The sequence below is a fragment of the Callorhinus ursinus genome, unplaced genomic scaffold (genome assembly GCF_003265705.2).
Source record: "Callorhinus ursinus isolate GAN/ISIS: 27379988/994484 unplaced genomic scaffold, GSC_fseal_2.0 scaffold516, whole genome shotgun sequence".
Lineage (NCBI taxonomy): Eukaryota > Metazoa > Chordata > Mammalia > Carnivora > Otariidae > Callorhinus > Callorhinus ursinus.
The window spans coordinates 1-23,166 of NW_027397571.1; the positions used below are offsets into that span (position 1 = coordinate 1).

General features: G+C 53.2%; 1 pseudogene; it reads left to right on the forward strand.

Annotated features, from left to right (window-relative positions):
* The first annotated feature begins 14,228 nt into the window (after positions 1-14,228).
* Positions 14,229-19,854, forward strand: LOC112817807 (acrosin-like; annotated as a pseudogene).
* The last annotated feature ends 3,312 nt before the right edge of the window (positions 19,855-23,166 follow it).

The following is a 23,166-nucleotide window of genomic DNA, read 5'->3' on the forward strand; positions in this document are numbered from 1 at the left end:
GTAGGACAAGAAAAATGCTCTAGAGGCCTCAGCAGAGCTATGTATATCAATAGCCAGACAGAGGTTGATACCCCAGGTCAGGGAGGGAAGGGCCAACAGAGGCCAGGGAAAACAGGGGTGCCCGGGAGGAGAAGCAACCTAATCAGAGAAGGGGGGCAGCCTTGAGAGAGGGATTAATAGGTACAGGATGCATACTGAAACTACCAGGGTTTTGTCACCAGAAAATTCTGAGTTTTGAACCCCAGATGACTGAAGTGTCTTGAATTAGGAGCCCTCAGTTTTCCATTATCAAGGGACAGAAGAGCTTCCATTCTCTCTTCTCATCCCCAATGTGACTGGGTAAAAAGGCCATGTGGTCACCTGTGGAAAGCTGAAAGGCCTAACCTACTCGTCAAACCCTTGCTGCCCACTGCTGGCCTGCCAAGACCCTTGTCCCCTCTCTCCAGAGAAAACGAAGTCACTCGGATGGGGAGGGTGGATTCTCGCATTGTGACCACCGAGTGTGAGGAGCAGAGGTTCACTGAGGTCTAGAGGGCTGGGCTCTGCGGTCTCAGAGCTCAGAGACCATGTGACATGTCCCTTCCCCTCACAGATGGGGAAATGGATGTCCAGAGAGGAGAGGAGTTAGCCCGCAACAACAAAACCCCATCTTGAGCTCTTCTCCAAGTGCCATTTCAGGGGACAATCTCCCATTTCCAGAAGGTAGCCACTGGGGACCCAGGCCCCAGATAGAGCCACAGCTCATACCTCATTCAAAAATTGCCGAGGTTCTCCTGGGGCTGCATGCACCCTTCCACCCTGCGACCACACGTATCATCAGTGGTGAGGTTGTGGTTAGGGGACTCGGCTGCCACTTTCTCCTGCTCTCAAGGGGGACAGTTCCGACATCTGGTGGACATCACCAATAGGCACCACATATGGCCCCTGCACTTCAGAGACCACTGAGGGAATGACTAGCAGTGCCCCTACCCCTGTCAGAGCGCCTCACATACTCAACTTTCTCTTTCACAAATCCCCAGCCAGCCACCCAGCAGGCCTTGGGAACTCCAGGGGGGCCCGCCCTAAATTGGGGCAGGCAGCCCCTTCCGAAGAATTGTGCACAGAGAACGGGAGGGGTGATCTTCATGAGAGGGATGTCATTGTGCTCTAAACTGGGGATGTATTTCTCATGAATGTTGATTTTCTCGACATATCTCTCCTGTTGAGGCCGCTTCGCTGGCTTATCGTTCCCATACATAATTTCCCTTGTTCCAAAAATCAGTCTCCAGTCATATACTTTTCTGTGGGCACAGAGGCAAGCAAGGTCATCCTCAGAATGGACGGGCTCGACAGAAACCTCTGGTGACCATGATCCTCAGAGCCCTCCCTCAGCAAGGGCCTGGGCCAACCCACTCATGGTCTGCTTGCGACAAGGCCCAGAGCTCCAGGGAGACTGCGCACAGAGGGCCCTGGAGAATGTCCCTTTCTTGGAGGAGCCTTTCTGAAGACCTCTCTCCACGTGCTCCCACACGTAATTTTTGGAGACTAAGCAGTGGGCATCATTAGGCAGCCAAGGGGTATTCAGCAAGGGGCCTCCGCACACATGATACCTTCGGTTATTATGGGACATGATTACCTGGAGGCTGACCAACCAGGGACAGTCCCCGATTGTTGCATCCTGCCCTCCGATGATACGGCACTTCCCGGTGGTTTCTGCCTGAACCGTAACCAAAAGGGGGCTCTGGGGAGAGACCAGGGGCACAGTTCAAACCAAGAAGAGGCACAGCCTGTCCTCGTGCCTGGCCGATGGTGGAATCAGGGTTAGAGGGCTGGGCAAAGTGGGACACCAGGAGTGTGGAGGGTCCGAGGGGCAGCTGCTGAGGAGAGGCGCTGTCAGGGCAGTAGGGGAGCAGGAATCTACAGGCTTCAGGACCTAGTTGTGAGGAGTATGTGTTCTGGGGTCTTGTGGGTGTAGCCCGAAGGCGACATAGGAAACAGGACCGATGTTAAGGGCCCTCGAATTATGGGAGATCCCGAGACAGAAGGGGAGGTTAGAGCTGGAGAGAGAGAGGTGTAATGGCTTGAAGTCTTTAGAGACAATTTTGGGCGGGAGACTCAGAAAACAGCCACAGGCATCTTGGTGCTGCAGTGTGGGGTTGGATGGTGGCAGGGGGAGGGAGAGTAGCCAAGGCAGGTCCAGTGATCCCGGTGTGGGAAGCAGCGGGGGACCAGGGGTGGAAGTTCTGGTAACTGGGGAGAGGCCACAAGAGTTTGGGGGTACCTTGGGGGTTGTCAGAGTCCAAGGTGGAGGTGGGACCCTCCTGGGGTCTTTGGGGTCAGCCACAGGTGGGGCACCTCAGTATCTGTGGGAAGAAAGGGGTTTCTAAAATTTGGTACTTGATGTGCAAGAGGCAGTGTGGTCAGTCTCTAGGTGAGGTAAGGACCCCAGCGTCTGGGCTATGGGAGGCATAGGAACCCAGGGATCAGCCCTGGGGTCTTTCAGCTGATGAAGCTGGGAGCAAGGACGGTCTGAGTTGGGGATGTGGGTCACACCCGTGAGACCCAGGGGACTACTAAGGCCCAAGCTTGGCCTCCTTCCTAGCCCTGGGCAGAGGGAGTCTGGGTGGTGCTTGCTATTCAGAAGACACTCTTTCCACTCCCCGGAGGTGTCCCTGACTCTTATTCACACGTGGTATTATTTTTAGCAACCACACACACTGCCAAGTCCAGCAGAATGGCAGTTCGCAGCATCTCTATCTTATACCTGCCCCAGCCAGGCCTGGAAGCCCAGTGACTTCGCAAAGCTCTGTGGCCTCCTGACCAATCAGCATGGCTACATCCATCCTCCCCCCACCCCTATAGTCCCGCCAGACAGGAGCCCTTTATCTTAAATGGTTCAGGCTGAAACAAGATCCCAGCTTTCTCTACAGGCTCCTCTGCACCCCTCGGGTGATGGGGGCTCAGTGCAGCCCCCTCCCTCTGTCCCAATGCCAGGATCTTCATTCGCACTTACCCTTCAAATGTTCCGTGTCATCTGAGGATCCAGTTTTGTGCAGTGTCAGGGTATGCCACTCATGCAGGTTGCAACCACAGGTCCTGTTCCAAATCCTGGGTTGAAGGGCAGTTCTGTCCCTCTCTGTCAAGATGATGCAGCACGTCAATGGTCTCAGGGTGTTGGGCTCACCAGATTAATCGATCCTTAACACTGTGTAGGGCAAATTGGCTTTCCCTCTTCCAAGTACATATTATCAGCACACTTTTCAAAGAGCCACTTTGAATTTCTCTAATTTAGGACTACAAAGCCCACCTTTCTATTCACTGCTGAGTATCACAGGGTCTGGTGTTTCCTACCTGAGTGTCTCCAGGTCTCCTCTCTGGGACCCACATGCAGGAAGAGGTGTCTCCTAAACCTGAGGGTCAGGAATTCTCACCACAATCACCTGAATATCCTGAGGTTTCATTTTTTCTGATTGTCAAGAGACGACATCTCACCGACGGCAGGATGACAAATGCTCACCTCACATACCTGCATTTGAAGAAGTTTCACCCTACTGTAAGAGTGTGAGGAGGTCACACCTCCACCTGCATGAAAGGCAGTGTTCCGTCCTCTCCCTGAGTGTAAGTTCTCCACCAGACAATCTGAGCATCAAGAGGTTGTCCTTTGCCTGCCGGTGTGTCAGGACACCTCATAGTTTCTTCCTGAGTGTTATGAGTTTTCAGATTGTCAAATGAGCTTTATTCTCCTACTAACTTTCTAACTGAATGTCAAACTTTCTCAGTTCACATAACATTCGGGAGATGACATGCCCTTCAACTCAATGTCCAGTAGGTCTTATATATCTTTACTGGAGTATCAGGAGCCATCATCTCCTAAACCTAACCCTAATCCTAACCCTAAACCTAACCCTATACCCTAAACCTAACCATAACACTAAACCTCACCCTAACCCTAGCCCTAGCCCTAACCCTCACCCTCACCCTATCCCTAACCCTTACCCTAACCCAGTGCTGATCAGAAGAAAACCTGGAAGGCCAGCCATCCAGAGCCCACGCTAGCCCAGTCAGAGACTCCCTGAGCCCAGAGCGAGCCTTCCCCTGCCTGCCCCGCCACACACTTGCCCCTGAGCATCACGATGGCCTATTCTTGACCATGAAGGTGAGCTGGCCACCTAGGAGGGGAGTCCAGCTGGTGGGACAGGCTGTAGATACAGGACAGAGTGACACCATGTGAGCTAGCAGGACCCACACTCTAGTCTCCCTCACGGAGCCTGCTCTGGAGCAGGAGTCTGTGTGCCTAGAGGCCAGCACACCGCAGGGTCTGTGCTGACCAGGCAGCCATGGACCCTAGGAAGAGTCAACTCTGCCCTCTCGCCACTCCTGCCTGTTCTCACCTTTCCTCACTGTGGAGCTGCAGGAGCAGGAACCAGGCCCCATTGGGCTGGTTCAGCTCCAGCTTGTAAAGATTTCACAGCCCCTGGAGTAGCGGCATTTCCTCGGGCCAGAGGGAGAACTGGCTGTGGACAAGGACTGAGCTGGGGAAAATGCAGGGCCTTGTAGAGGGTGAAGGATGGGGCAGGGGCCGAGTCCTGGGGTCACTGCTCATGTCTACAATGGGCTGAAATCCCTGAATGCCCACGGGGTCGCTCATTATGGTAATGGCCCCCTGCACATTGGAATCCTGTTGGTGGGCCCCTCCACCCCAGCCTCCTTCCCGCCCCTCTGACTCCAGCCAGGGCTGCAGCCAGGGACAGCATGACATGTGACATGTAACATGTAACAACCATGTTACAGCGTGGGCCAGAAAAGCAAATGTCCCTGTGCACTCAACCCCACCTCAACTATTGGCCATTTCTTGTCACTTGAGTGGAGGTCAAAGGATTGGGAGTCGGGGCTTGAGGAGGGTCCAGGGCCAGACTTTGTATTTCGGGGACAAGGCCATCCAGACAAGCTTGTGTTGAGCCTGAGGAGGGGTTCAGTGTGGAGACCCCAGCTGCAGGCCCCTCTGTCCACGGAGGCCCCCTCAGCCTGCCCCAGTTCATCTGCTGCTGGTGGAGAGCCTGCCCCCTCCTCTCTGCCTGAGGGCTCTCTCCTGCACCAGGTGCCTCCTCTCTTGCCATCCATTGCCATTCTGCATCCTGGGAGGGTGGCTACCCCGATTTCCTCTAGCTGTTGAGGGAACACCTGCCCACTCCTCTGTGCCTGAGGTTTCTCTCTTGCATCAGGTGCAGCTCCTCTCCTGTCAGTCACTCTCACCCTGCACCCCGGAGTATGGCTACCCTGACAACCACCAGCCCTTGGGACAGAGCTGCTGTGGGTGAGATGTGGTCTCCCAGCAGACCTGTGCACCAGGTCCCCACAGTGCTCCCTCTCCTCCTGCAGGCTCACTGTGCCACATCCTCCCTCAGTCTCCCTTGGCCCAAGTCTTCCTCTGTTCGCGGACCATCCTTGACCCAGGATCCACACGCTGGGACTGAGAGCAGGTCGTCTGGACCTCCTGGACTCTCACTTCCGTGCCCGTGACATGGGCACATTCTGGCATCACAGACTGCTCAGAGGAGACCCAGCACAGGAAGAGGCAGACCACTGCAAGGGAGATGGCTATTGACCCCAGAAGGAGCACACAGTCCTTGCAAAATCACCGGGCTCACAGGACCCAGCGTGGGATGTGGGTATCAGGCCAGGGAACACAGGGAGTCCTGGAGGGGGTGGCCCTGGCGGTAGGTCTTGGAAAGGTCCCAGAAGAGGCAGGAGACAAGGAAAATGACAGGACAGAGCTTCCCAAGGAGGTTGATGGAAGGATCAGAGAATCGCAGATACCCTTGGGGAAACTCAGAGGCCCTGGAGATGTTGGCTGAAACGCTGTCATTTGGTCCGAAAGTTGGGTCACAACAATCCAGTCGATACTGGATGATTTACTCTTTGTTGATTCTAGGAATCAGTAGGTACCTGCCAGTAGAACTCACATTGCATGAAGTCTAGGATATACTTACTTTTCATCACTTTTTAGGAATAGATTTTTCTAGAGGAAATGCTAAGCATGGGTCTTCCATTCTTTGTGTTGTGCAACTGGCCTCTGTTTTCAGGAGCTGATTCCTGGTCCTTATCACCACTGCTAACTCTGAGGACTGCCCCCGTTACCTCCCACAGTGGACATGACCATGTGGGTTGGGGGGTGCTCACTGATGAAGCTGCAGTGCTCAGTACACAGCTGGCACCCCAGATCATCTGCTGAATGAGGGAGGAAGAAGGGAGGGTTGAAGGAGGGAGGGAGGGAAGGGGAGGGAGGATTGGGGGTAGGGAATGAATGAGGGATAGAATGAATGAGGGAGGGAGTAAATCCACAGAAGCTGGGTCCATAAATCAGGATTCCTTATTTGGGGTGAGGTCCGAGGGCATCACTGTCCGGGCCCTGGATGGTGGCTCAGGGCACGTCCATCTGTCCTCCCAGTGCTGACCTTCCTTCTCCTTGGACCCGCTGTCATCCTGGATTCTCTCCCTCTCCTCCTCAAACAATTTTCAATGTTCCCAGGGGCAGCGTGGCAAGAGGGGTGGGTCTTAGCAGGGGCTTCCCAGATCCTGTGCCCTTGATGAGACCGGGACTGTATCTGTAGGGCATTCTATCATGAGAACTGGGACCGTGGATCCCACCCATCTCCTTGGGCATTAGTGTTGTTCCATTTCCTGCTCGCTCCAGCACCGCTGTGATGAACACTCCTGACAATACATGTGTGAAAAATCGAGCCAGAGTTTCTGGGGCTGAGTCCGAGGCTGAGGATGGATGCCCCTGTGGCCTGGGATGGGTGGGGCTCCCTGTTCTCCCAGACAGGGATGCGTGTCACCCTTCTCTCCAGGGGACCTCTACTTCCTCACGTTCTCCCCAGGGCTGCTGGTCCCCAGACAAGACACCTGCCATTCTGAGGGTGACCAGCGTTGCCTCCAAAGAGTTTCCTTAGCTGGAGTCCTTCCCCAGGAGCTCCAACATCTCTGACACATATTCCCTTTGTGCCTAGCCTTCCGCCTTGGACTTGCTTGTGTTTGGTCTCCGTCCCTATGGAACCCAGTGACTAGGAGCGTGGTTTGGACGAGAGTCAGGTGAAACCTTTCTCTCACCTTGCATTGTGAGCAATGCTTTTGCCCTTTGTGGTGTGTCTTCCAGCTTTCTGCATTTCCCTGGTTTCCTGTGTGGGTCTCAGGAGGAACCAGCACTGTCCTGTCTGGGGTCAGGCTGTGGTGTCCCAGCAGGTCCACGGGTCTCTGCCCTGAGATTGCACCCACAATTCCTAAAGTGGCCTGTTTGATTATATCTGATGTGTAATCCATCAGGGATTTCAATATCAAATAAGGGAAATTTTATGACAAATAAACACAGAAGAAAAGGAGTCCCCTTTGAAAATAGGGGGGCAGACACAAAGGCCCCTCTTGTGTGATTACAATTACAGAAACATCAGGAATCAGTAAAGGAACAGAGATAGATTGAATCTTAGGTGTTGCTGGGTTCTGGGCTGGGGGAGAAAAGGGCAGAGAGGGCTTCTGTTTCGGGGACTCCTTTGGGGAATGAGATATTCTGCGGCAATGTTCTGGGGTGTGGTGGCACAGCGTTGGGCATGTACCTTAATGCTCATGACGTGTTCAATTGAAAACAAGTAATTTCATTTAAAACAAATAATAAACAGTATATAGAACAAGGAAGGATAAAATACCAGTTAATATGTACCAGAGAGAAAGAACACAGGGGGAGGGGATGAAACAATCGGGCAGGGTCTCGGTTTCCGGCGATGGAACTAAGGGTAATTGTATTAGTAGCTCTCCCTGCAGGGCTATGGGCTGTGGATGTGGTTGTGGGAGCCTTGCAGGAGCAGGAGTAGGGCCAGGGCTCAGGATTGGGGCAGCGACAGGGACAGGGACAGAGCTAAGAGCAGGGGCAGTGCCAGGGGCAAGGGGAGAGACAGGGTCAGCAGTAGCGGCAGATGCAGGATCAAGGGCAGGAACAGGGACAGGATCTGGGTCAGGGGCAGGAACGGGACCACTGGCAGGGGCAGGGGAAGGGGCAGCAGCTCTGGCAGGAGTATGGACAGGGGCAGAAGCAACGGTAGGATCTGGGTCAGGGACAGTGGCTCTGGCAGGGTCAGGAGCAGGAACAGGGGCAGGGGCAGGAACGGGACCCCTGGCAGGGGCAGGGGAAGGGGCAGCGGCTCTGGCAGGAGTACGGACAGGGGCAGGAACAAGGGTAGGATGTGGGTCAGGGATAGTGTCTCTGGCAGGGGCAGGAGCAGGAACAGGGCAGGTGCAGGAGCAAGAGCACAGGCAGGGGCAGGGGCTAGGCAGGGCAGAGGCAGGGGTAAGTGAAGGGGCAGGAGCAGGGTCAGGATCTGGGTCCTGACAGGGGCAGGTGCTGGGGTGTGGGAAGGGGGAGTGGCGGGATCTATAGCAGGAGCAGGGGCAGGGCCTAGCGCAGGAGCAGGTGCCAGTTCTTCCTGGACAGCGCCAAGCTCTCCTTGGTCAGGTGCCGAGTCACCTGCAGGCTCCTGGACTCCTTTTGAAGTCACTGCAAGCATAAGCCCTCCCTCCAGATCCGGCTCTAGCTCCTCAGGTGTTGGAGCAGCTGTGAGAGGAGAAAAGCTCACCCACATGCCTCCTCTCTGTGGGCCTTTGCAGAGACAGAGCCCAGCCCAGGGCCTCCCAGAGAAGCCATAGCCGGGATGGAACCCTCACTGGGACGTCTCCCCAACTGCAGTCCACCGCTGTGTGCTCTGTGCCCAGTCTTTGCTCCTGGCCCCACACCAGCCTCTGGGGGCTCCTCCCTGTGGGGCCAGTACCGACCCGTCCCCACACACCACAAACACCCAGCCCCAGGCTTCTCACCCTCAGCCTCGGCCTCCATGTGTTCCGGCTCCTGGACCACTGTCCGGTGGACAACCACCTGAGACAGTGTTCTACCGCTCAGTGGTCTGGGTGGTGTAAGAGGTGTTCCCCTACAATCCACAGCATCTGCTTCTGGGGAACCCTATGTGGTCAGCCCCTCTGTTGAGGAGATGTAGGGCGTGACCACCAGCCTCCTCTCCATGTCCTCCGTGGCCTTCTGCAAAAAGAGGGACCAGTAGCCGACCCCGCGGCATCACAGCCCTGCCCGGCCATAGGAACTGTCCTCCTGCTGAGTCCCCCTGCTTCTCCCAAATCAACAGAGCCCTGTGCGTGCACAGTCCTGAATCAGGGATGCAGTGACCCATCCATGCATGGCTATCAGGATAAAACTCTGGCAGAAGGGGCAACACCCGCACACCCCATCCCACACAGCCAGCCTTGACCTTGAACGTGACCTGCCCCCTGGTTATCTGACCCCTCATCAGCCTACTCCTGCTCGGGATGGCCCCACCCTGCATGACCACTCTTTACACACACATACACACACATGCACACACACACAGACAAACACGCCGTCCACACACGTGTACCCACACACTCACACACAGACACACACACGCACACACACAGAAACACACACACAACACACACACACACACACATAAACACACACACAGGGAGGGCACCCGGGGCTACACAGGTCATCAGAGTGCGTGGGGCTGGGTGGCGGTCTCTGGGCCTCATGGTGTCACCTTTCTGTCCTTCCAGCCAAATGGCCAGAGGCGATGGGGAGCCCTGACATGAAATCCCCAGCGGGGGACAGCGTCTGCAGGGCGCAATTTCTTCCGCCTTCAGCCTCCGGACCTCGGAAAGCAACATGCGGACATCTTGGTTTGAAGATCTCCAACGAAATGAGCTGGGCAGGGGGCTGTCTGTGGAATGTGGGTGCCTGGTTATCAGGGTTCCAAATTCTGTTGGGCTCTGTTGTCAGGGAATTGAAGTCAACACTGCCTGGGTTCCACTTACCCAAATTCCTCCTCACACAAGAGCCCCACGAGTGCCCCCCTCACCCGGCTGCTCAATGCTCATCCTCCCCCCATGACCCATCCACTCAGTGACACCCACAGAGCCCACCCACGGGCTCCGGGAGGCCTGGGAGCAGCTGGTGTCTCTGCTGTGATGGCACAAAGCTGGGTTCAGACCTGGTTCCTGTGTGTGCCCAGAGCTGTGACCCTGGACAGATCCTGTGCCTCTCAGGGCCTCCCCAGGCTCCCCATGTGCACATCTGTGTATCCTGGATTCTACTTCTAGTTAAACCATTGGGGGTAGGACCTCTATACATGTTCCATACCTGCCTTCACAGGAGGCTGGTGCATACTTGAAAATGCAAGAATGAGCCAGGAACTGGCCTTGGCATGGAACACAGCTCAGAGGGGCTTGGGTCTGCTCTGGGGACCAGGCAAAGCCACCTCCTCCTGCTTGTGTCCCAGCCCCCGTGGGAAGGTAGGAATGACCTGATTCTGACTTGTCCTCTCACAAAACAGACTTCCAGAGTTTCCCATTAGGGTTAGGCTCAGGTCCCAGGGCCTCGTCTGTGCCCGTGTGCTGGACAGTCCCCACAGTGGCCCCTGGCACCCCTGAATCCTGGTCACACATCCCTGTGGAATCCCCTCCCCTCCAGGGTGGATGGCCTTTGTGATGGCGCTCTCAAGAAAGGAATGTCACAAAATGCCGGGATGTTATTTCCAAGCTGGTGGAGGAAAGTCTATGACGTCTCCTGGTTCCCTCTGTCCTGTGTTCATTCTCTGTCTCCTTCTCTGCCTCTGTGTCTGTGTCTCTCACAGAAGCAGGACCTCTGGGTTCCATGGGCGATGAGAGAAACCGCAGAAGCCTCCATTGTCCCCGTTTCCTCCCCGGTCCCAGTGCTCCATTCCTTCCTAAGGTCTCCTCACCCTACCAGAGGAGTGATTCTGGATACTCATCCAAATGGGGACCCTGAGGCTGCAACAAGGAGGGCATTGACCTTGGTTTCCAGACTGGTGGTCCAGTGCTCTGCCACGTTCTGCGTACCCAGCTCCTCAGGACCCCAAGCCCCAAGTCTGTCCTCTGCTGAGAAGGACCTCGAGGGGGTAGAAAGCTTTTTCCCAGGAATGGGAGCAGAGTGGGTCAGGGACTGAGATCCAAGGCCAACAGGCTCTTCTACAAGCCTGTGGGACCCTTGGGACACTGCATCTCTGCAGCCCACGTGACAGAAGAGTAAGCTGAGGCCTTTTGGGCTATACCCCTCTGGACTTCGGGGTGGGTATCTCTTCCTACTCCCAAGTGCCCAAGGTGGTGGTGGACACCCGAACCCAGATCCTGTCTTCTCCCAGTTCCCTGGCAAGCCCCTGGGCCCCTTGGGGACCCCTGACCATCAGCCTGGCCTGTCTCCCCTCCCCATGCTCTCGATCTAGGTCTTGCCAGGAGTGCTGATGCCCTGCCCTATGGCCCAGCTCTCTCCAACCTCTTTCTTCTTTCCCCCGTTTCCTCCACCTCGCCCCCTGGGTGTCCCCCCTTCTGACCCCAAGCTGAGCAGTCAGAGTGGTGTGTGTGTGGGGGCGGGTGTGCAGGTGTGCATGCCTCTACGTGCATTGAGTTGCCAAGGTCATGTCCCCCAATGGGACGGGGTGGGAAGCTATCCCCGGGAATCTGAGCGGCTCTCACCCGCAAATGAAACTCATTGGAGGGTTGGGGCTGGCTTAGGACTGGAGAATAGCCCTGCTCCTTGGGCTCTGCACCCCTCGTTTGTCTTGCACCCGTCCCTGCCTCACCTGAACCATGTTCCCATCTGTCCCTGGTGGTTGGACATAGAAACGCTTGAACGTGGCTGCTTCTCTAGGGGTAGGAGGGGGACAAGTGCACCAGGCATACAAGCCTCCTTACCGAGAGTGCCAACCAAGTGTGTCATGGCAAGGTGTGCAAAGGGGACCTGCACAGAGCACCTGTACAGTGACCCAGCCCAGCGGGAGATGTACAGGAGACCCATGGCTCTGCACCTGATGGATGCCCCATGTTCCCTCACCCCTGCCAACTGCTCTGTGGCCCCAAATCCACTTGGCCCCAAAACCACGGTCACCCTGTGCGGCAGGCCTTAGCATGCAAGGCCAGGTGGGTAGGATATCTGGGGACGCACAGGACTTTTAATATCCCCCACCCAGCTGGAATGCATTCCATTCAGCTGGAATGCAAACTGCCTCTCAGGGACCAGCTAAGTTCTGGGCTGGGCCAGAGGACCTGGATGCATCAGTGGAGGACGACAGAGGACAGGAAGAAGATCAATCCTCCCCTTCCCCATCTCCTCTCCTCCTTTTGCCTTGTCTTCCTGGCAGGACCTGGGACAGACTTCCAGCCTGTCCTTGGCTGCAGCCCTGCCTGGAGTCATCTGGGCGGGAAGGAGGCTGGGGTGGAGGGGCCCACCAGCAGGATTCCCATGTGCAGGTGGCAGTTAATATAATGTGGGACCCCGTGGGCATTCAGGGATTTCAACCCTTTGTAGACATGAACAGGGACCCCAGGACTCAGCCCCTGCCCCATCCTTCACCCGCTACAAGGCCCTGTATCCGCCCCAGTGCAGTCCATGTCCACAGCCAGTCCTCCCTCTGGCCCCAGGAAATCCAGCTGCTACAGGGGCTGGGAAATCTTTACAAGCTGGAGCTGACCCAGCTCAATAGGGCCTGGTTGCTGGTCCTACAGTCCCAGAGTGAGGAAAGGTGAGGCCAGGCAGGAGTGGGGAGAGGGCAGATTGGACTCTCCCCAGGGTCCACGGCTGCCTGGTCAGCACAGACCCTGCTGTGTGTTGGCCCCTAGGGCACCCAGACTCCTGATCCCGAGCAGGCTCCATGAGGGAGACTAGAGTGTGGCTCCTGCTAGTTCACATGTTGTCACTCTGTCCTGTATCTACAGCCTGTCCCACCAGCTGGACTCCCCTCCTAGTCAACCAGCTCACCTTCAGGGTCAAGAACAGACGATCGTGAAGCTCAGGGGCAAGTGCGTGGCTGGGCAGGCAGGGGAGGGCTCGCTCTCGGCTCAGGGTGTCTCTGGCTGGGCTACCACGGGCTCTGGAGCGCTGGCCTTCTTGATTCTCTGGGGACCAGCCCTGGGTTATGGTCAGGGTTAGGGTTAAGGTGAGGGTGAGGGTGACGGCTTAGGTTTAGGGTTAGGGTGAGGGTGAGGTTTAGGTATAGGGTTAGGGTTAGGGTTAGGGTTAGGCTTAGGGTTAGGCTTAGGGTTAGGATTAGGAGATGATGGCTCCTGATACTCCAGTAAAGATATATATGACCTATTGGATATTCAGTTTAAGGGCATGTGACCTCCTAAAAGATATGTGAGCTGAGAAAGCGTGACACTCAGTTAGAAAATTAGTAGGAGAATAAAGCTCATTTGACAATCTGAAAACTCAGAACACTCAGGAAGAAGCTATGCGGTGTCCTGACATGCAGGCAGACAAGGGACAACCTCTTGATGCTCAGATTGTCTGGTGGAGAGCTTACACTCAGGGAGAGGAGGGAACACTGCCTTTCATGCAGGTAGAAGTGTGACCTCCTCATACTCCTACAGGAAGGTGAAAGTTCTTAACATGTAGGTATGTGAGGTGAGCATTTGTCCTCCTCCTGTCGGTGACATGCCGTCTCCAGACATTCAGAAAAAAATGAAACCTCAGGATATTCAGGTGTTTGTGGTAAGAATTCCTGAACCTCATGTATAGGAGACACATCTTCCTGCATGTAGGTTCCAGAGAGGAGACCTGGAGACACTCAGGTAGGAAACACCAGACCCTGTGATACTTAGCAGTGAATAGAAAAATGGGCTTTGTAGTCCTAAATTAGAGAAATTCAAAGTGGCTGTTTGAAATGTGTGCTGATAGTATGTACTTGGATGAGGGAAAGCCAATTTGCCCTACACAGTGTTAAGGATCGATTAATCTGGTGAGCCCAACACCCTGTGACCATTGACATGCTGCATCATCTTGACACAGAGAGACAGAACTGCCCCTCAACCCAGGAGTTGGAACAGGAACTGTGGTTGCAGCTTGCATGAGGGGCAGACTCTGACACTGCACAAAACTGGATCCTCAGATGATACAGAACCTTCAAAGGGTAACTGGGAATGAAGATTCTGGCCTTGGGTCAGAGGGAGGGGGCTGCACATGAGCCCCCATAAACCGAGGTTTGCAGAGGAGCCTGTACAAAAAGCTGGGATCTTATTTCAGCCTGAAGCAGTTAAGCTAAAGGGCTCCTGCCTGGCCTGACTATTTGGGTGGGCGGAGGGGTATCTAGCCAATCTGATTGGTCAGGAGGCCACAGATCTTTGTGAGGGCACTGGGCTTCCAGGGCAGGCTGAGCAGGGGCATGATAGAGATGCTGCCAACTGCCATTCTGCTGGCCTTGGCAGTGTCTTTAGTTGCCAAAGATAACACCACGTGTCAATAAGTGTCAGGGACAACTCCGGGGAGTGGAAAGCGTGTCTTCTGAATAGCAAGCACCACCCAGACTCCCTCTGTCCAGGGCTAGGAAGGAGGCCAAGTTTGGGCCTTCGTAATACCTTGGGTCTCATGGGTGTGACCCACATCCCCAACTCAGACCATTCTTGCTCCCAGCTTCATCAGCCGAGAGACCCCAGGGCTCACCCCTGGGCTCCTAAGCCTCCCGTAGCACAGACGCTGGTGTTCTTCCTTCACCTAGAGACTGACCTCACTGCCTCTTTCACATCAAGTCCCAATTTTTAGAAACCCCTTTCTTCCCACAGATACTGAGGTGCCCCTCCTGTGGCTGACCCCAAAGACCCTAGGGTATTGTCATGGCATTCTTCTAGGGTCCCGCCTCCACCTTAGACTCTGACAGCCCCCAAGGTACCCCCAAACTCTTGTGGCCTCTCCCCAGTTACCAGAACTTCCACCCCTGGTCCCCCGCTGTTTCCCCCACCGGGATCACTGGACCTGCCTTGGCTACTCTCCCTCCTCCTGCCACCATCCAACCCCACACTGCAGCCCCAAGAACCCTGTGGCTGTTTTCTGAGTCTCCCGCCCAAAATTATTTCTAAAGATCTCAAGCCATTACACCTCTCTCTCTCCACCTCTAGGCTCCCCCTATGCCTCGGGATCTCCCATATTTCTAAGGCCCTTATCATCGGTCCTGCTTCCTATGGCGCCTTCTTTCCTCGCCATGGGGCTACACCCACAAGACCCCAGAACGCATAATCCTCAAAACCAGTTCCTGAAGCCTGCAGCTTCCTTCTTCCCCACCGCCCTGACAGCGCCTCTCCTCAGCAGCTACCCCTCGGACCCTCCACACTCCCATTTGCCCCACTTTGCCCAGTCCCCAACCCTGATTCCCCCATCGTGCAGGTGTGAGGTCAGGCTGTGCCTCTTCTTGGTTTGAACTATGCCCCTGGTCTGTCCGCAGTGCCCCCTGTGGGTTACGGTTCAGGCAGAAACCACCGGGAAGTGGCCATATCGTTAGAGGGCAGGATGTAACAATCGGAGCCTGGCTGTGGATGGTCAGGCACCAGGTATTCATGTCCCATAATAACCGAAGGTACCATGCATGCGGAGGCAACTTGCTGAACTCCCATTGCCTGCTTACTGATGCCCACTGCTTCGTCTCCAAAAGGTACGTGTTCGAGCGCACGGAGGGAGGTCTTCAGAAAGGCTCTTCCTAGAAAGGGACATTCTCTGGGGCTCTCAGTGTGCAGTCTCCCTGGGGCTCTGGGCCTTGTGACAACCAGACCCTGTGTGGGTGGGCCCAGGCCCTTGCTGAGGGAGGGCTCTGAGGATCATGGTCACCAGAGGTTTCTGTAGAGCCCGTCCTTTCTGAGGATGACCTGACTTGCCTCTGTGCCCACAGAAAAGTATATGACTGGAGACTGATTTTTGGAGCAAAGGAAATTATGTATGGGAACTATAAGCCAGCGAAGCCGCCTCAACAGGATAGATATGTGGAGAAAATCATCATTCATGAGAAATACATCCCCAGTTTAGAGCACAATGACATCGCTCTCATGAAGATCACCCCTCCCGTTCCCTGTGGGTAATTCATCTGAATGGGCCGCATGCCCTAATTTAGGGCAGGCGCCCCTGGAATTCCCCAGGCCTGCTGGGTGGCTGGCTCGGGATTCTTGAAACATAAAGGTGAGTATGAGAGGGTACTCTCACAGGGGTAAGGGCACTGCTAGTCATTCCCCCAGTGGTCTCTGAAGTGCAGGGCCCATATGTGGTACCTAGTGGTGATGTCCACGAGAATGCGGGACACTGTTGCCTTTTAGAGCGGGAGAAAATGGCAGCCGAGTCCCCTGTCCACAAACTCATTACTGATAGCACGTGTGGTTGCCGGGTAGAAGGGTGCATGCAGCCGCAGGGGAACCTGGGCATTTTTTGAATGGGGTATGGGCTGTGGCTCTAACTGCAGCCTGGAACTCCAGTTGCTACCTCTGGAAATGGGGGCTTGTCCCCTGAAACGGTACTTGGAGAAGAGCTCGAGATGGGGTTTTGTGGTTGTGGGCCAGATCCACTCTTCTCTGGACATCCATTTCCCCATCTGCGAGTGGAAGGGACATGTCACATGGTCTCTGAAGTCTGAGAATCCAGAGCCCAGCCCTCTAGACCTCAGTGAACCTCTGATCCCCACCCTCACTGGTCACAATGCGAGAATTGACCCTCCGATCCGAGTGATTTCGTTTTCTCTGGAGAGAGGGCACAGAGTTCTTGGCAGGCCGGCAGTGGGCAGCAAGGGTTTGATGACTAGGTTAGGCCTTTCAGCTTTCCACGGGTGACCACATGCACTTTTTACCCAGTCAAATTGGGAATGAGAAGAGAGACTGAAAGCTCTTCTGTCCCTTGATAATGGAAAACTGAGGGCTCCTAATTCAAGGCACTTCAGTCATTTAGGGTTCAAAACTCAGCCTTTTCTGGTGACAAAACCTGGTAGTTTCAGTATGCTTCCTATAAATCTTCTTCCCTCCCTCAAGGCTGCCCCCCTTCTCTGATTGGTTTGCTTCTCCTACCGGGCACCGCTGTTTTCACTGGCGTCTGCTGGTTCTTCCCTCCCTGACCTGCGGTATCAACGTCTGTCTGGCTATTGATGTCCATGGCTCTGCTGAGGCCTCTAGAGCATTCTTCTTGTCCCACCCCCAGCCTACCCTGCTCTGCCCACCCACCCAAACATGTGTGCAGTGTCCCAGGGTTCTTGGAGTCACTGAAGGGGCTGATCTCAGGGTTCCCATCCACAATTCCACCCCTACCACCACCTTTGCTGTCCTATCTCTCAAAAGGTGTATAGGATCCCAGCTACACCCTGGACATCACCCAAGGCATCTTTTGTTTTAGAATCCTCCTCAAATTAGTGGGATTTCTACCATCTTCTCGTGAATCCCTCCCCCACTCTTCAGGCCAAGTCTTAAAGAAATCCCCAGCCTCCAAATTTCTGTGACTTTCTTGCAGACCTTCCTTTTTCTAACTCCTCCTTGAGCCCATATGCTTCTGGGGTAGTCCTCCTTTTCTATTGAATTTCAAATTCTTGTGGACTTTTTAGCATTTAAAGCCAAGGAATTGGGCTTGAGAAAATCCTGTTCTCTTCCAGGTCATCTGGCACTTCCATAGATCTAAAAGGTCACCATAAGCGACCACGTTGTTGTGGTTGTCATTTCCATGTCACCCCTGCCTTGGGGACAGTGCAAGTACAAAACTAACCCTGCTTGGGTGGTATGCATAGTTCACCTGAAGGGCCTGGTGATGCAGTCCAAGCCACAAAAACACACAGTCTGAATGCTGTGTGACAAGCTCCACCCACCTTGCTCCACTTGGTTCTGGCTTCCGACTTGGCCTACACTACCATGTTCCAAGTGTGATCCGCCACCTCTCCCCCCAGATGCAGGCAATTTCAGACGAACCCACCAGGCTGTGGCTGGGCTGTGGTTGCGGCTGTGGTGGGGGGAGGCCACTTGATGTAGAGGGGATAGCTGCCCCTATTGCCACGTGTGAGGTTGGCTGATGGAATCATAGCCTGGACTGGGATTTTCTTAACCCAAAGGTCATGATGGAGCCTCTGGGGCTGTACAGGATGTTCTGACCTGCCTTCCGGTTATTCCAACCACCCATGCCCCTGACAGATCTGTGTGTGTGGAGGCCATCCTGCAGCACCTCCTTCTCTGTAACTTCAAAACGAATGGGAGGCTTGCGGGGAGGGACTCTTCTGCCCAGTTCTAGCAGATCCTGTCCAGAACTGAGCTGAGGGGTTTAATGGGGGATAAAAAGCAATGAGGTGGCTTAGAACCTTACTGTGGGGAAATGAAATGTGTGTCCTAGATTTGAGTGTAGAGAGCAAAACCTTGCTCTGAATCCAAGCCACACCACATCCTACCAGCTTGTTTGGGCAAGTGGTGCTCCAAGCTCTTGATTGGAGGCAAGGTGATTAACAGCACTTACCACAGGGCGTCACTGTTGGGTGTAAATGATGTGACACATCCTGGCTGTAGCTGTGAATAATCATCTGGCATCAACACACATTCCTGCAGCCACATCTGCTCATCCTCGATGCACTGCCCCTCCTCTTCACCTGCATAAGCCTCCAACACCCCACATCCTTCACAAGTGTCTGAGGAGAGGCCAGGGGCTTGACTTTCATGGATTTTAGGTTGAAGTAGAGCATTTCAGGATGATGGGGGTTCCGTGGAGGGAGGAGGCAGGACTTTCCCAAAACATGTCTTCTGTGATCGCTGACCACCTAGCCGCCTGCCTGTAGCCTACAGGATCGCACCTATACTGCAGGAGGCCCGTGTGAACTTCATCGTCCTCGACTTTGTAACTCCACCCGGTGGTAAAACGGGCACATTTTTTCAACCAATATGTGTGCAGGGTACCCTGAAGGCAAGATCGACACCTGCCAGGTAACGTGCATTTGGGCACCCCTTTCCCTGTCAACACCTCTTTTGTGAATCCCTGAACTCCACTCCCTTCAGGGCCCTGCTTCAGTGACTCTTTCCCTGGTCCCATCTTGTAGCAGTGAGAATGGGAGGTGATACCTGGGGCCCCTACAAGAAATAGTCACCACACAGAGAGCTTTATCCCACCGTGACACAGAGATCATACCACCCGAACACCACCCTGGAAGAGAATGCTTAACACTCCTCACAGGAATACAAAACCTTCCAATCCACTTTTACACACATGCCCATGCATGCATAAAGCCTCTTTCGTGGACACATGGGTCGCTGATCTTCCCTCCTCACTACAAGTAGAGCCGTGACAATCCATCCCCTTCTCACATCCACCTGAAGCTTTTGATACCAACTCAAAGTTTACCAATACTTTTTGTGTTCATGGCAGCAAGAAGCCATGTCATTGAACAAATTGTCCTTCCAGAGCCTATGGCCCTTCTGGTCAGGGGAAAAGTGGCTCAGACAGAGAGTGACTTCTGTTTCTTTCTGGGCAGGGGGACAGGGGCAGGCCTCCCATGGGCAGAGACAACGTGGCGAACACCTATATTGTCGTGGGAGTCACAAGCTGGGGGGTAGCCTGCACCCGAAATAAGCGCCCCGGAGTCTACACGGCCACCTGGCCCTATCTGAACTGGACTGCTTACAAGATCGGTTCTAATGCCTTGCACATGGCTCAATCACCCACCCCTCCCCATCCGACTTCTCAATCAATCCCGGCTAGACAACCCTCTCCCCACCCTTCTGCTCACACTCCTTGGTACTTCCAATGCCCTCCTCGACCTCCTCCCAGTCCCCCTGCATCTCGACCTTGACCTCGACCCAAACCCCGGGCTCCAACCCCAGCCCCACCCCCACCCTCACCTGCTCCCCCACCTATCACTAAATCTCCCCAAGTACTTTATGTTGCCAAGCGACTACAGCAACTCACAGAGATCTTGAAGGGGAAGACCTTTTCTAATGGAAAGGGTTATTACGAAATGGAGACGACAGATCTCCCAGAACAGACCGCCGCCTCCTTATCTGACCCTACTCCAAACAGACCCAGTGAGCCCTTAACTCCCAAGAAAATAAAGATGAAATAAATAAATATAAAAATGAATATAGATATATAAAATATATCTATATCTATCTATCTATCTATCTATCTATCTATCTATCTATCTATCATCTCTCTATCTCTCTATCTATCTCTCTATCTCTCTATCTATGTACCTATCTATCTAATCTATGAGGGGTTGATTTCTGGACTTCTTCCTACCTGCCCTCCACGACTCAATCAAAACACTCTACCAGCAAATCTGTCTTCCCTCTGTCACCCTCCAACAGGGTGGAATTGCTTATGTGTCAGGGGTCATTGTGGTTTCCTAAATCTTGATTTTTGAATTTGGAACAAGGCGATCTGTGGTGCCAGGCCAGGTATGGTTTGGATCACACACTCAGAGTCTCTGCTTATTAAATCAGTGCAGGTGGGCCCTGGAGAATTCTGTGAGGTGAGCTGACTCAGAAGGAGGGTTGTGGGTCTGAGTCCATTGGAAGAATTACCCCAGTCTGAAGTTTTGTAGCATGGCCCTCTGATGCTCAGTCCATATGGCCAACGCCAGGCAAGAGTCTGCCCTCAACCAGAATGGCATAATCCATCTGTGAATTCCTGAGAAAGAGATCTCGATAGCCTCAGGTCAACTGCCCACTCTGGTCAGGGCCCAGATCAAGCCTAAATGCTGGATTAGCCATTTGAGAATTAAAGATGGCTGTTTCCAGAAAGAAACTCCCGGGCTCTTGTCTGGGCAGTTGCTGCAACAAGCTACAGTCTCATACCTGTTCACCTGTTCACTGTGTGCAAATGTTTCAAGGGCAAGAGGGTCCTATGTTCTGTTTGCAAAGACAGATGGCCTAGGGTACAGTAGCATGAGGGAGGAACTTTGGGTGAGGAAGACCAAGGACCCTGTCTTTTCCTGCTGGGGCTGCAACAGGGACTGATGAAGCAGGCATGAGTATTTTCAGGATTCATCAGTCTGTCTGGGTTCAAACAGAACCCCTGCTTTACACCTGATCAGCTATGTGGCCTTGGGAATATGGCTAGAGGGTTGTGTGACAATGAAATTAGGACAGATGTGAAGCTTTCCGAGCAGAGCTTGACACGCCATACATGCTTATAGATGTGGGCTCTAGAGCCAACTGGTGATGAGATGCTGGGTAACCTTATACTTATGCAGGGGCACTCGGGTGTCTATTGTCTGTGCACTTATGAGCCCTGGAATGCCTAGGCTACTTAAGAGGACTTGCAAATTGATCTGGGTGGCCCATGGCTCTGTAGTGTATTAACATTTGATAAAATAAAAAAAAACTTATCTGCCTTCACTGAGAGCCAACATTCCTAAGATTAGAGTTGGCATGTCCATGATTGCTTTCCTTGGCTTTGGTCTGTCTCTTCTAAAGTCAGTTTCTTAATCTCCCTACTGGGTATATAAGCTTTGTGCCCTGGTGTCAGACACCAGGTACCCTCTAAACACTGAACAAAACTCAATGTCAGTCCCAGAGTGAGACAAACTCCAAGCCATACACCACATGGTCCAAAGAGCAGAAACAGCCAAGACAGCAACTCAGGACCTGCCCTCACCCTTCCTGGGCAATCCTGAACCCTGAACTTGCAGCTGGGAATGGTGTGGCAAGATGTGCTCAGGCTAGGGAGTAGGGGTGGTTGTGGAGGTTTTGGGACAAATTTGGAGGAGCTATAGTACCAGGGGTTTCTTTCCACTTACAGATCATCCCTCCTCCTCAGAGCTTCCCAGGATCCAGAACGGATTCTCCTGGCACTCTCTCCTTTCACATGCTCAAATTCTTGTCCTTAGTTTTTCCGTTCTCTCCCCATTGGGCCTGTCATCTGTAGCTGACACTTGGGTCTCCTCCCTGGGGAGACAGTGCTTATGCTCAGGGAACACTGATGGGAGGACTTGGATTGGGTAGAGCCTGCAGAATCTGATTGATGTTTTCTTGTCTATCTTCTGAAACTTTCCATGCCCACGAATAGATTTACGTATAACACTCATCTTATTTAGTCACTGTTCATACTACTCTGACTTCCTGTTTCATTTAGCAAATTAGAGTTATTTTCGTATTAGCACACAGGGACTCACCTTCTCAAAATTACGTTGTGCGGTAGAGGTAATTACGAGATATAGTGCCACGTTTCCTTCCTGGGAGGGTTTATCTAGCCCCCTGCTTTAGCTTTCCCTCAATGTACACATTTCCCCACATATAAGCCAAACTGGTTTATATCAAATTCACTGATTTTTGCAAAACGAATAATTGTTCCAATTCTCATTTTTTTTTTAAATTATGAATGAATTTGTTGACAAGTGAAGTGAGACTCTGTGATCTGCCTTCACATTCCTGTGGATACTCTAACCCTGAAAATGGCTTACCGGTCCCGGAGCAGATACTGCTGCACACAGAGACATGAAGAACAGGGAAAAACTGGACAGGCTGTACAATTAACCAGCACCAAGGGACATCTAGGCAACTGAGGGATATGCTCACAGTTTCTCTGTGGGATGGTTTAGGCAAATGATATGTATTTTTCTAAAAAGCAGAATTCATATTGACTTTTATTGCTAGGAACAGTAGCAATATGATTTGACGGTGCCTAACCCTGTGCACGTGGTAAAAGCCTGACTCCTGAGCATTCGGGAATAACAAACCTAAGATTTGTGTAGGTACAAGTTCTAATTGCAAATTTGATCCATGTGAGAAATCTTTTTTTTAAGATTTATTTATTTATTTATTTGAGAGCGAGAGAGAGCATGAGAGAGAGCATGAGCAGAGAGAAGATGCAGAGGCAGAGGGAGAAGCAGGCTCCCCACTGAGTAGGAAGCCCGATGTGGGACTTGATCCCTGGACCCTAAGATCATGACCTGAACCGAAGGCAGACGTTTAAACGATTGAGCCACTCAGGCACCCCCAATATAAGAAATCTTATACTTACAAGGAAAAAACTCATCCCAATGAATATAAATTTAGTACATTTTAAATGGAAGTGGAAAAATTGGAGGTAGTTCTTCTTTAATGTGTAGAAAATTCATCAAGAAACAGAAATTAGCCTAATGGAGTTTTCTGCTGAAATTATAATCTTGGTAAAGAATCGGCAGTGACCTGCTTCTGGCCACTATAGTTGGGCCTGTGTACTTCTCTTGGGTAGGTACTCAGATAGTGGAATGGCTGGGTTATATGGCAGGTGTAAATTTTGACATATTAATGCACCCAGGAAACCAGCACCACGATCAACATAGTGAACCTGTCCCTCACTCCAAAGGCTTCCTTGGGGGAGTCTGTAATCCCTACAGCCCCTTGCCTCCCCGG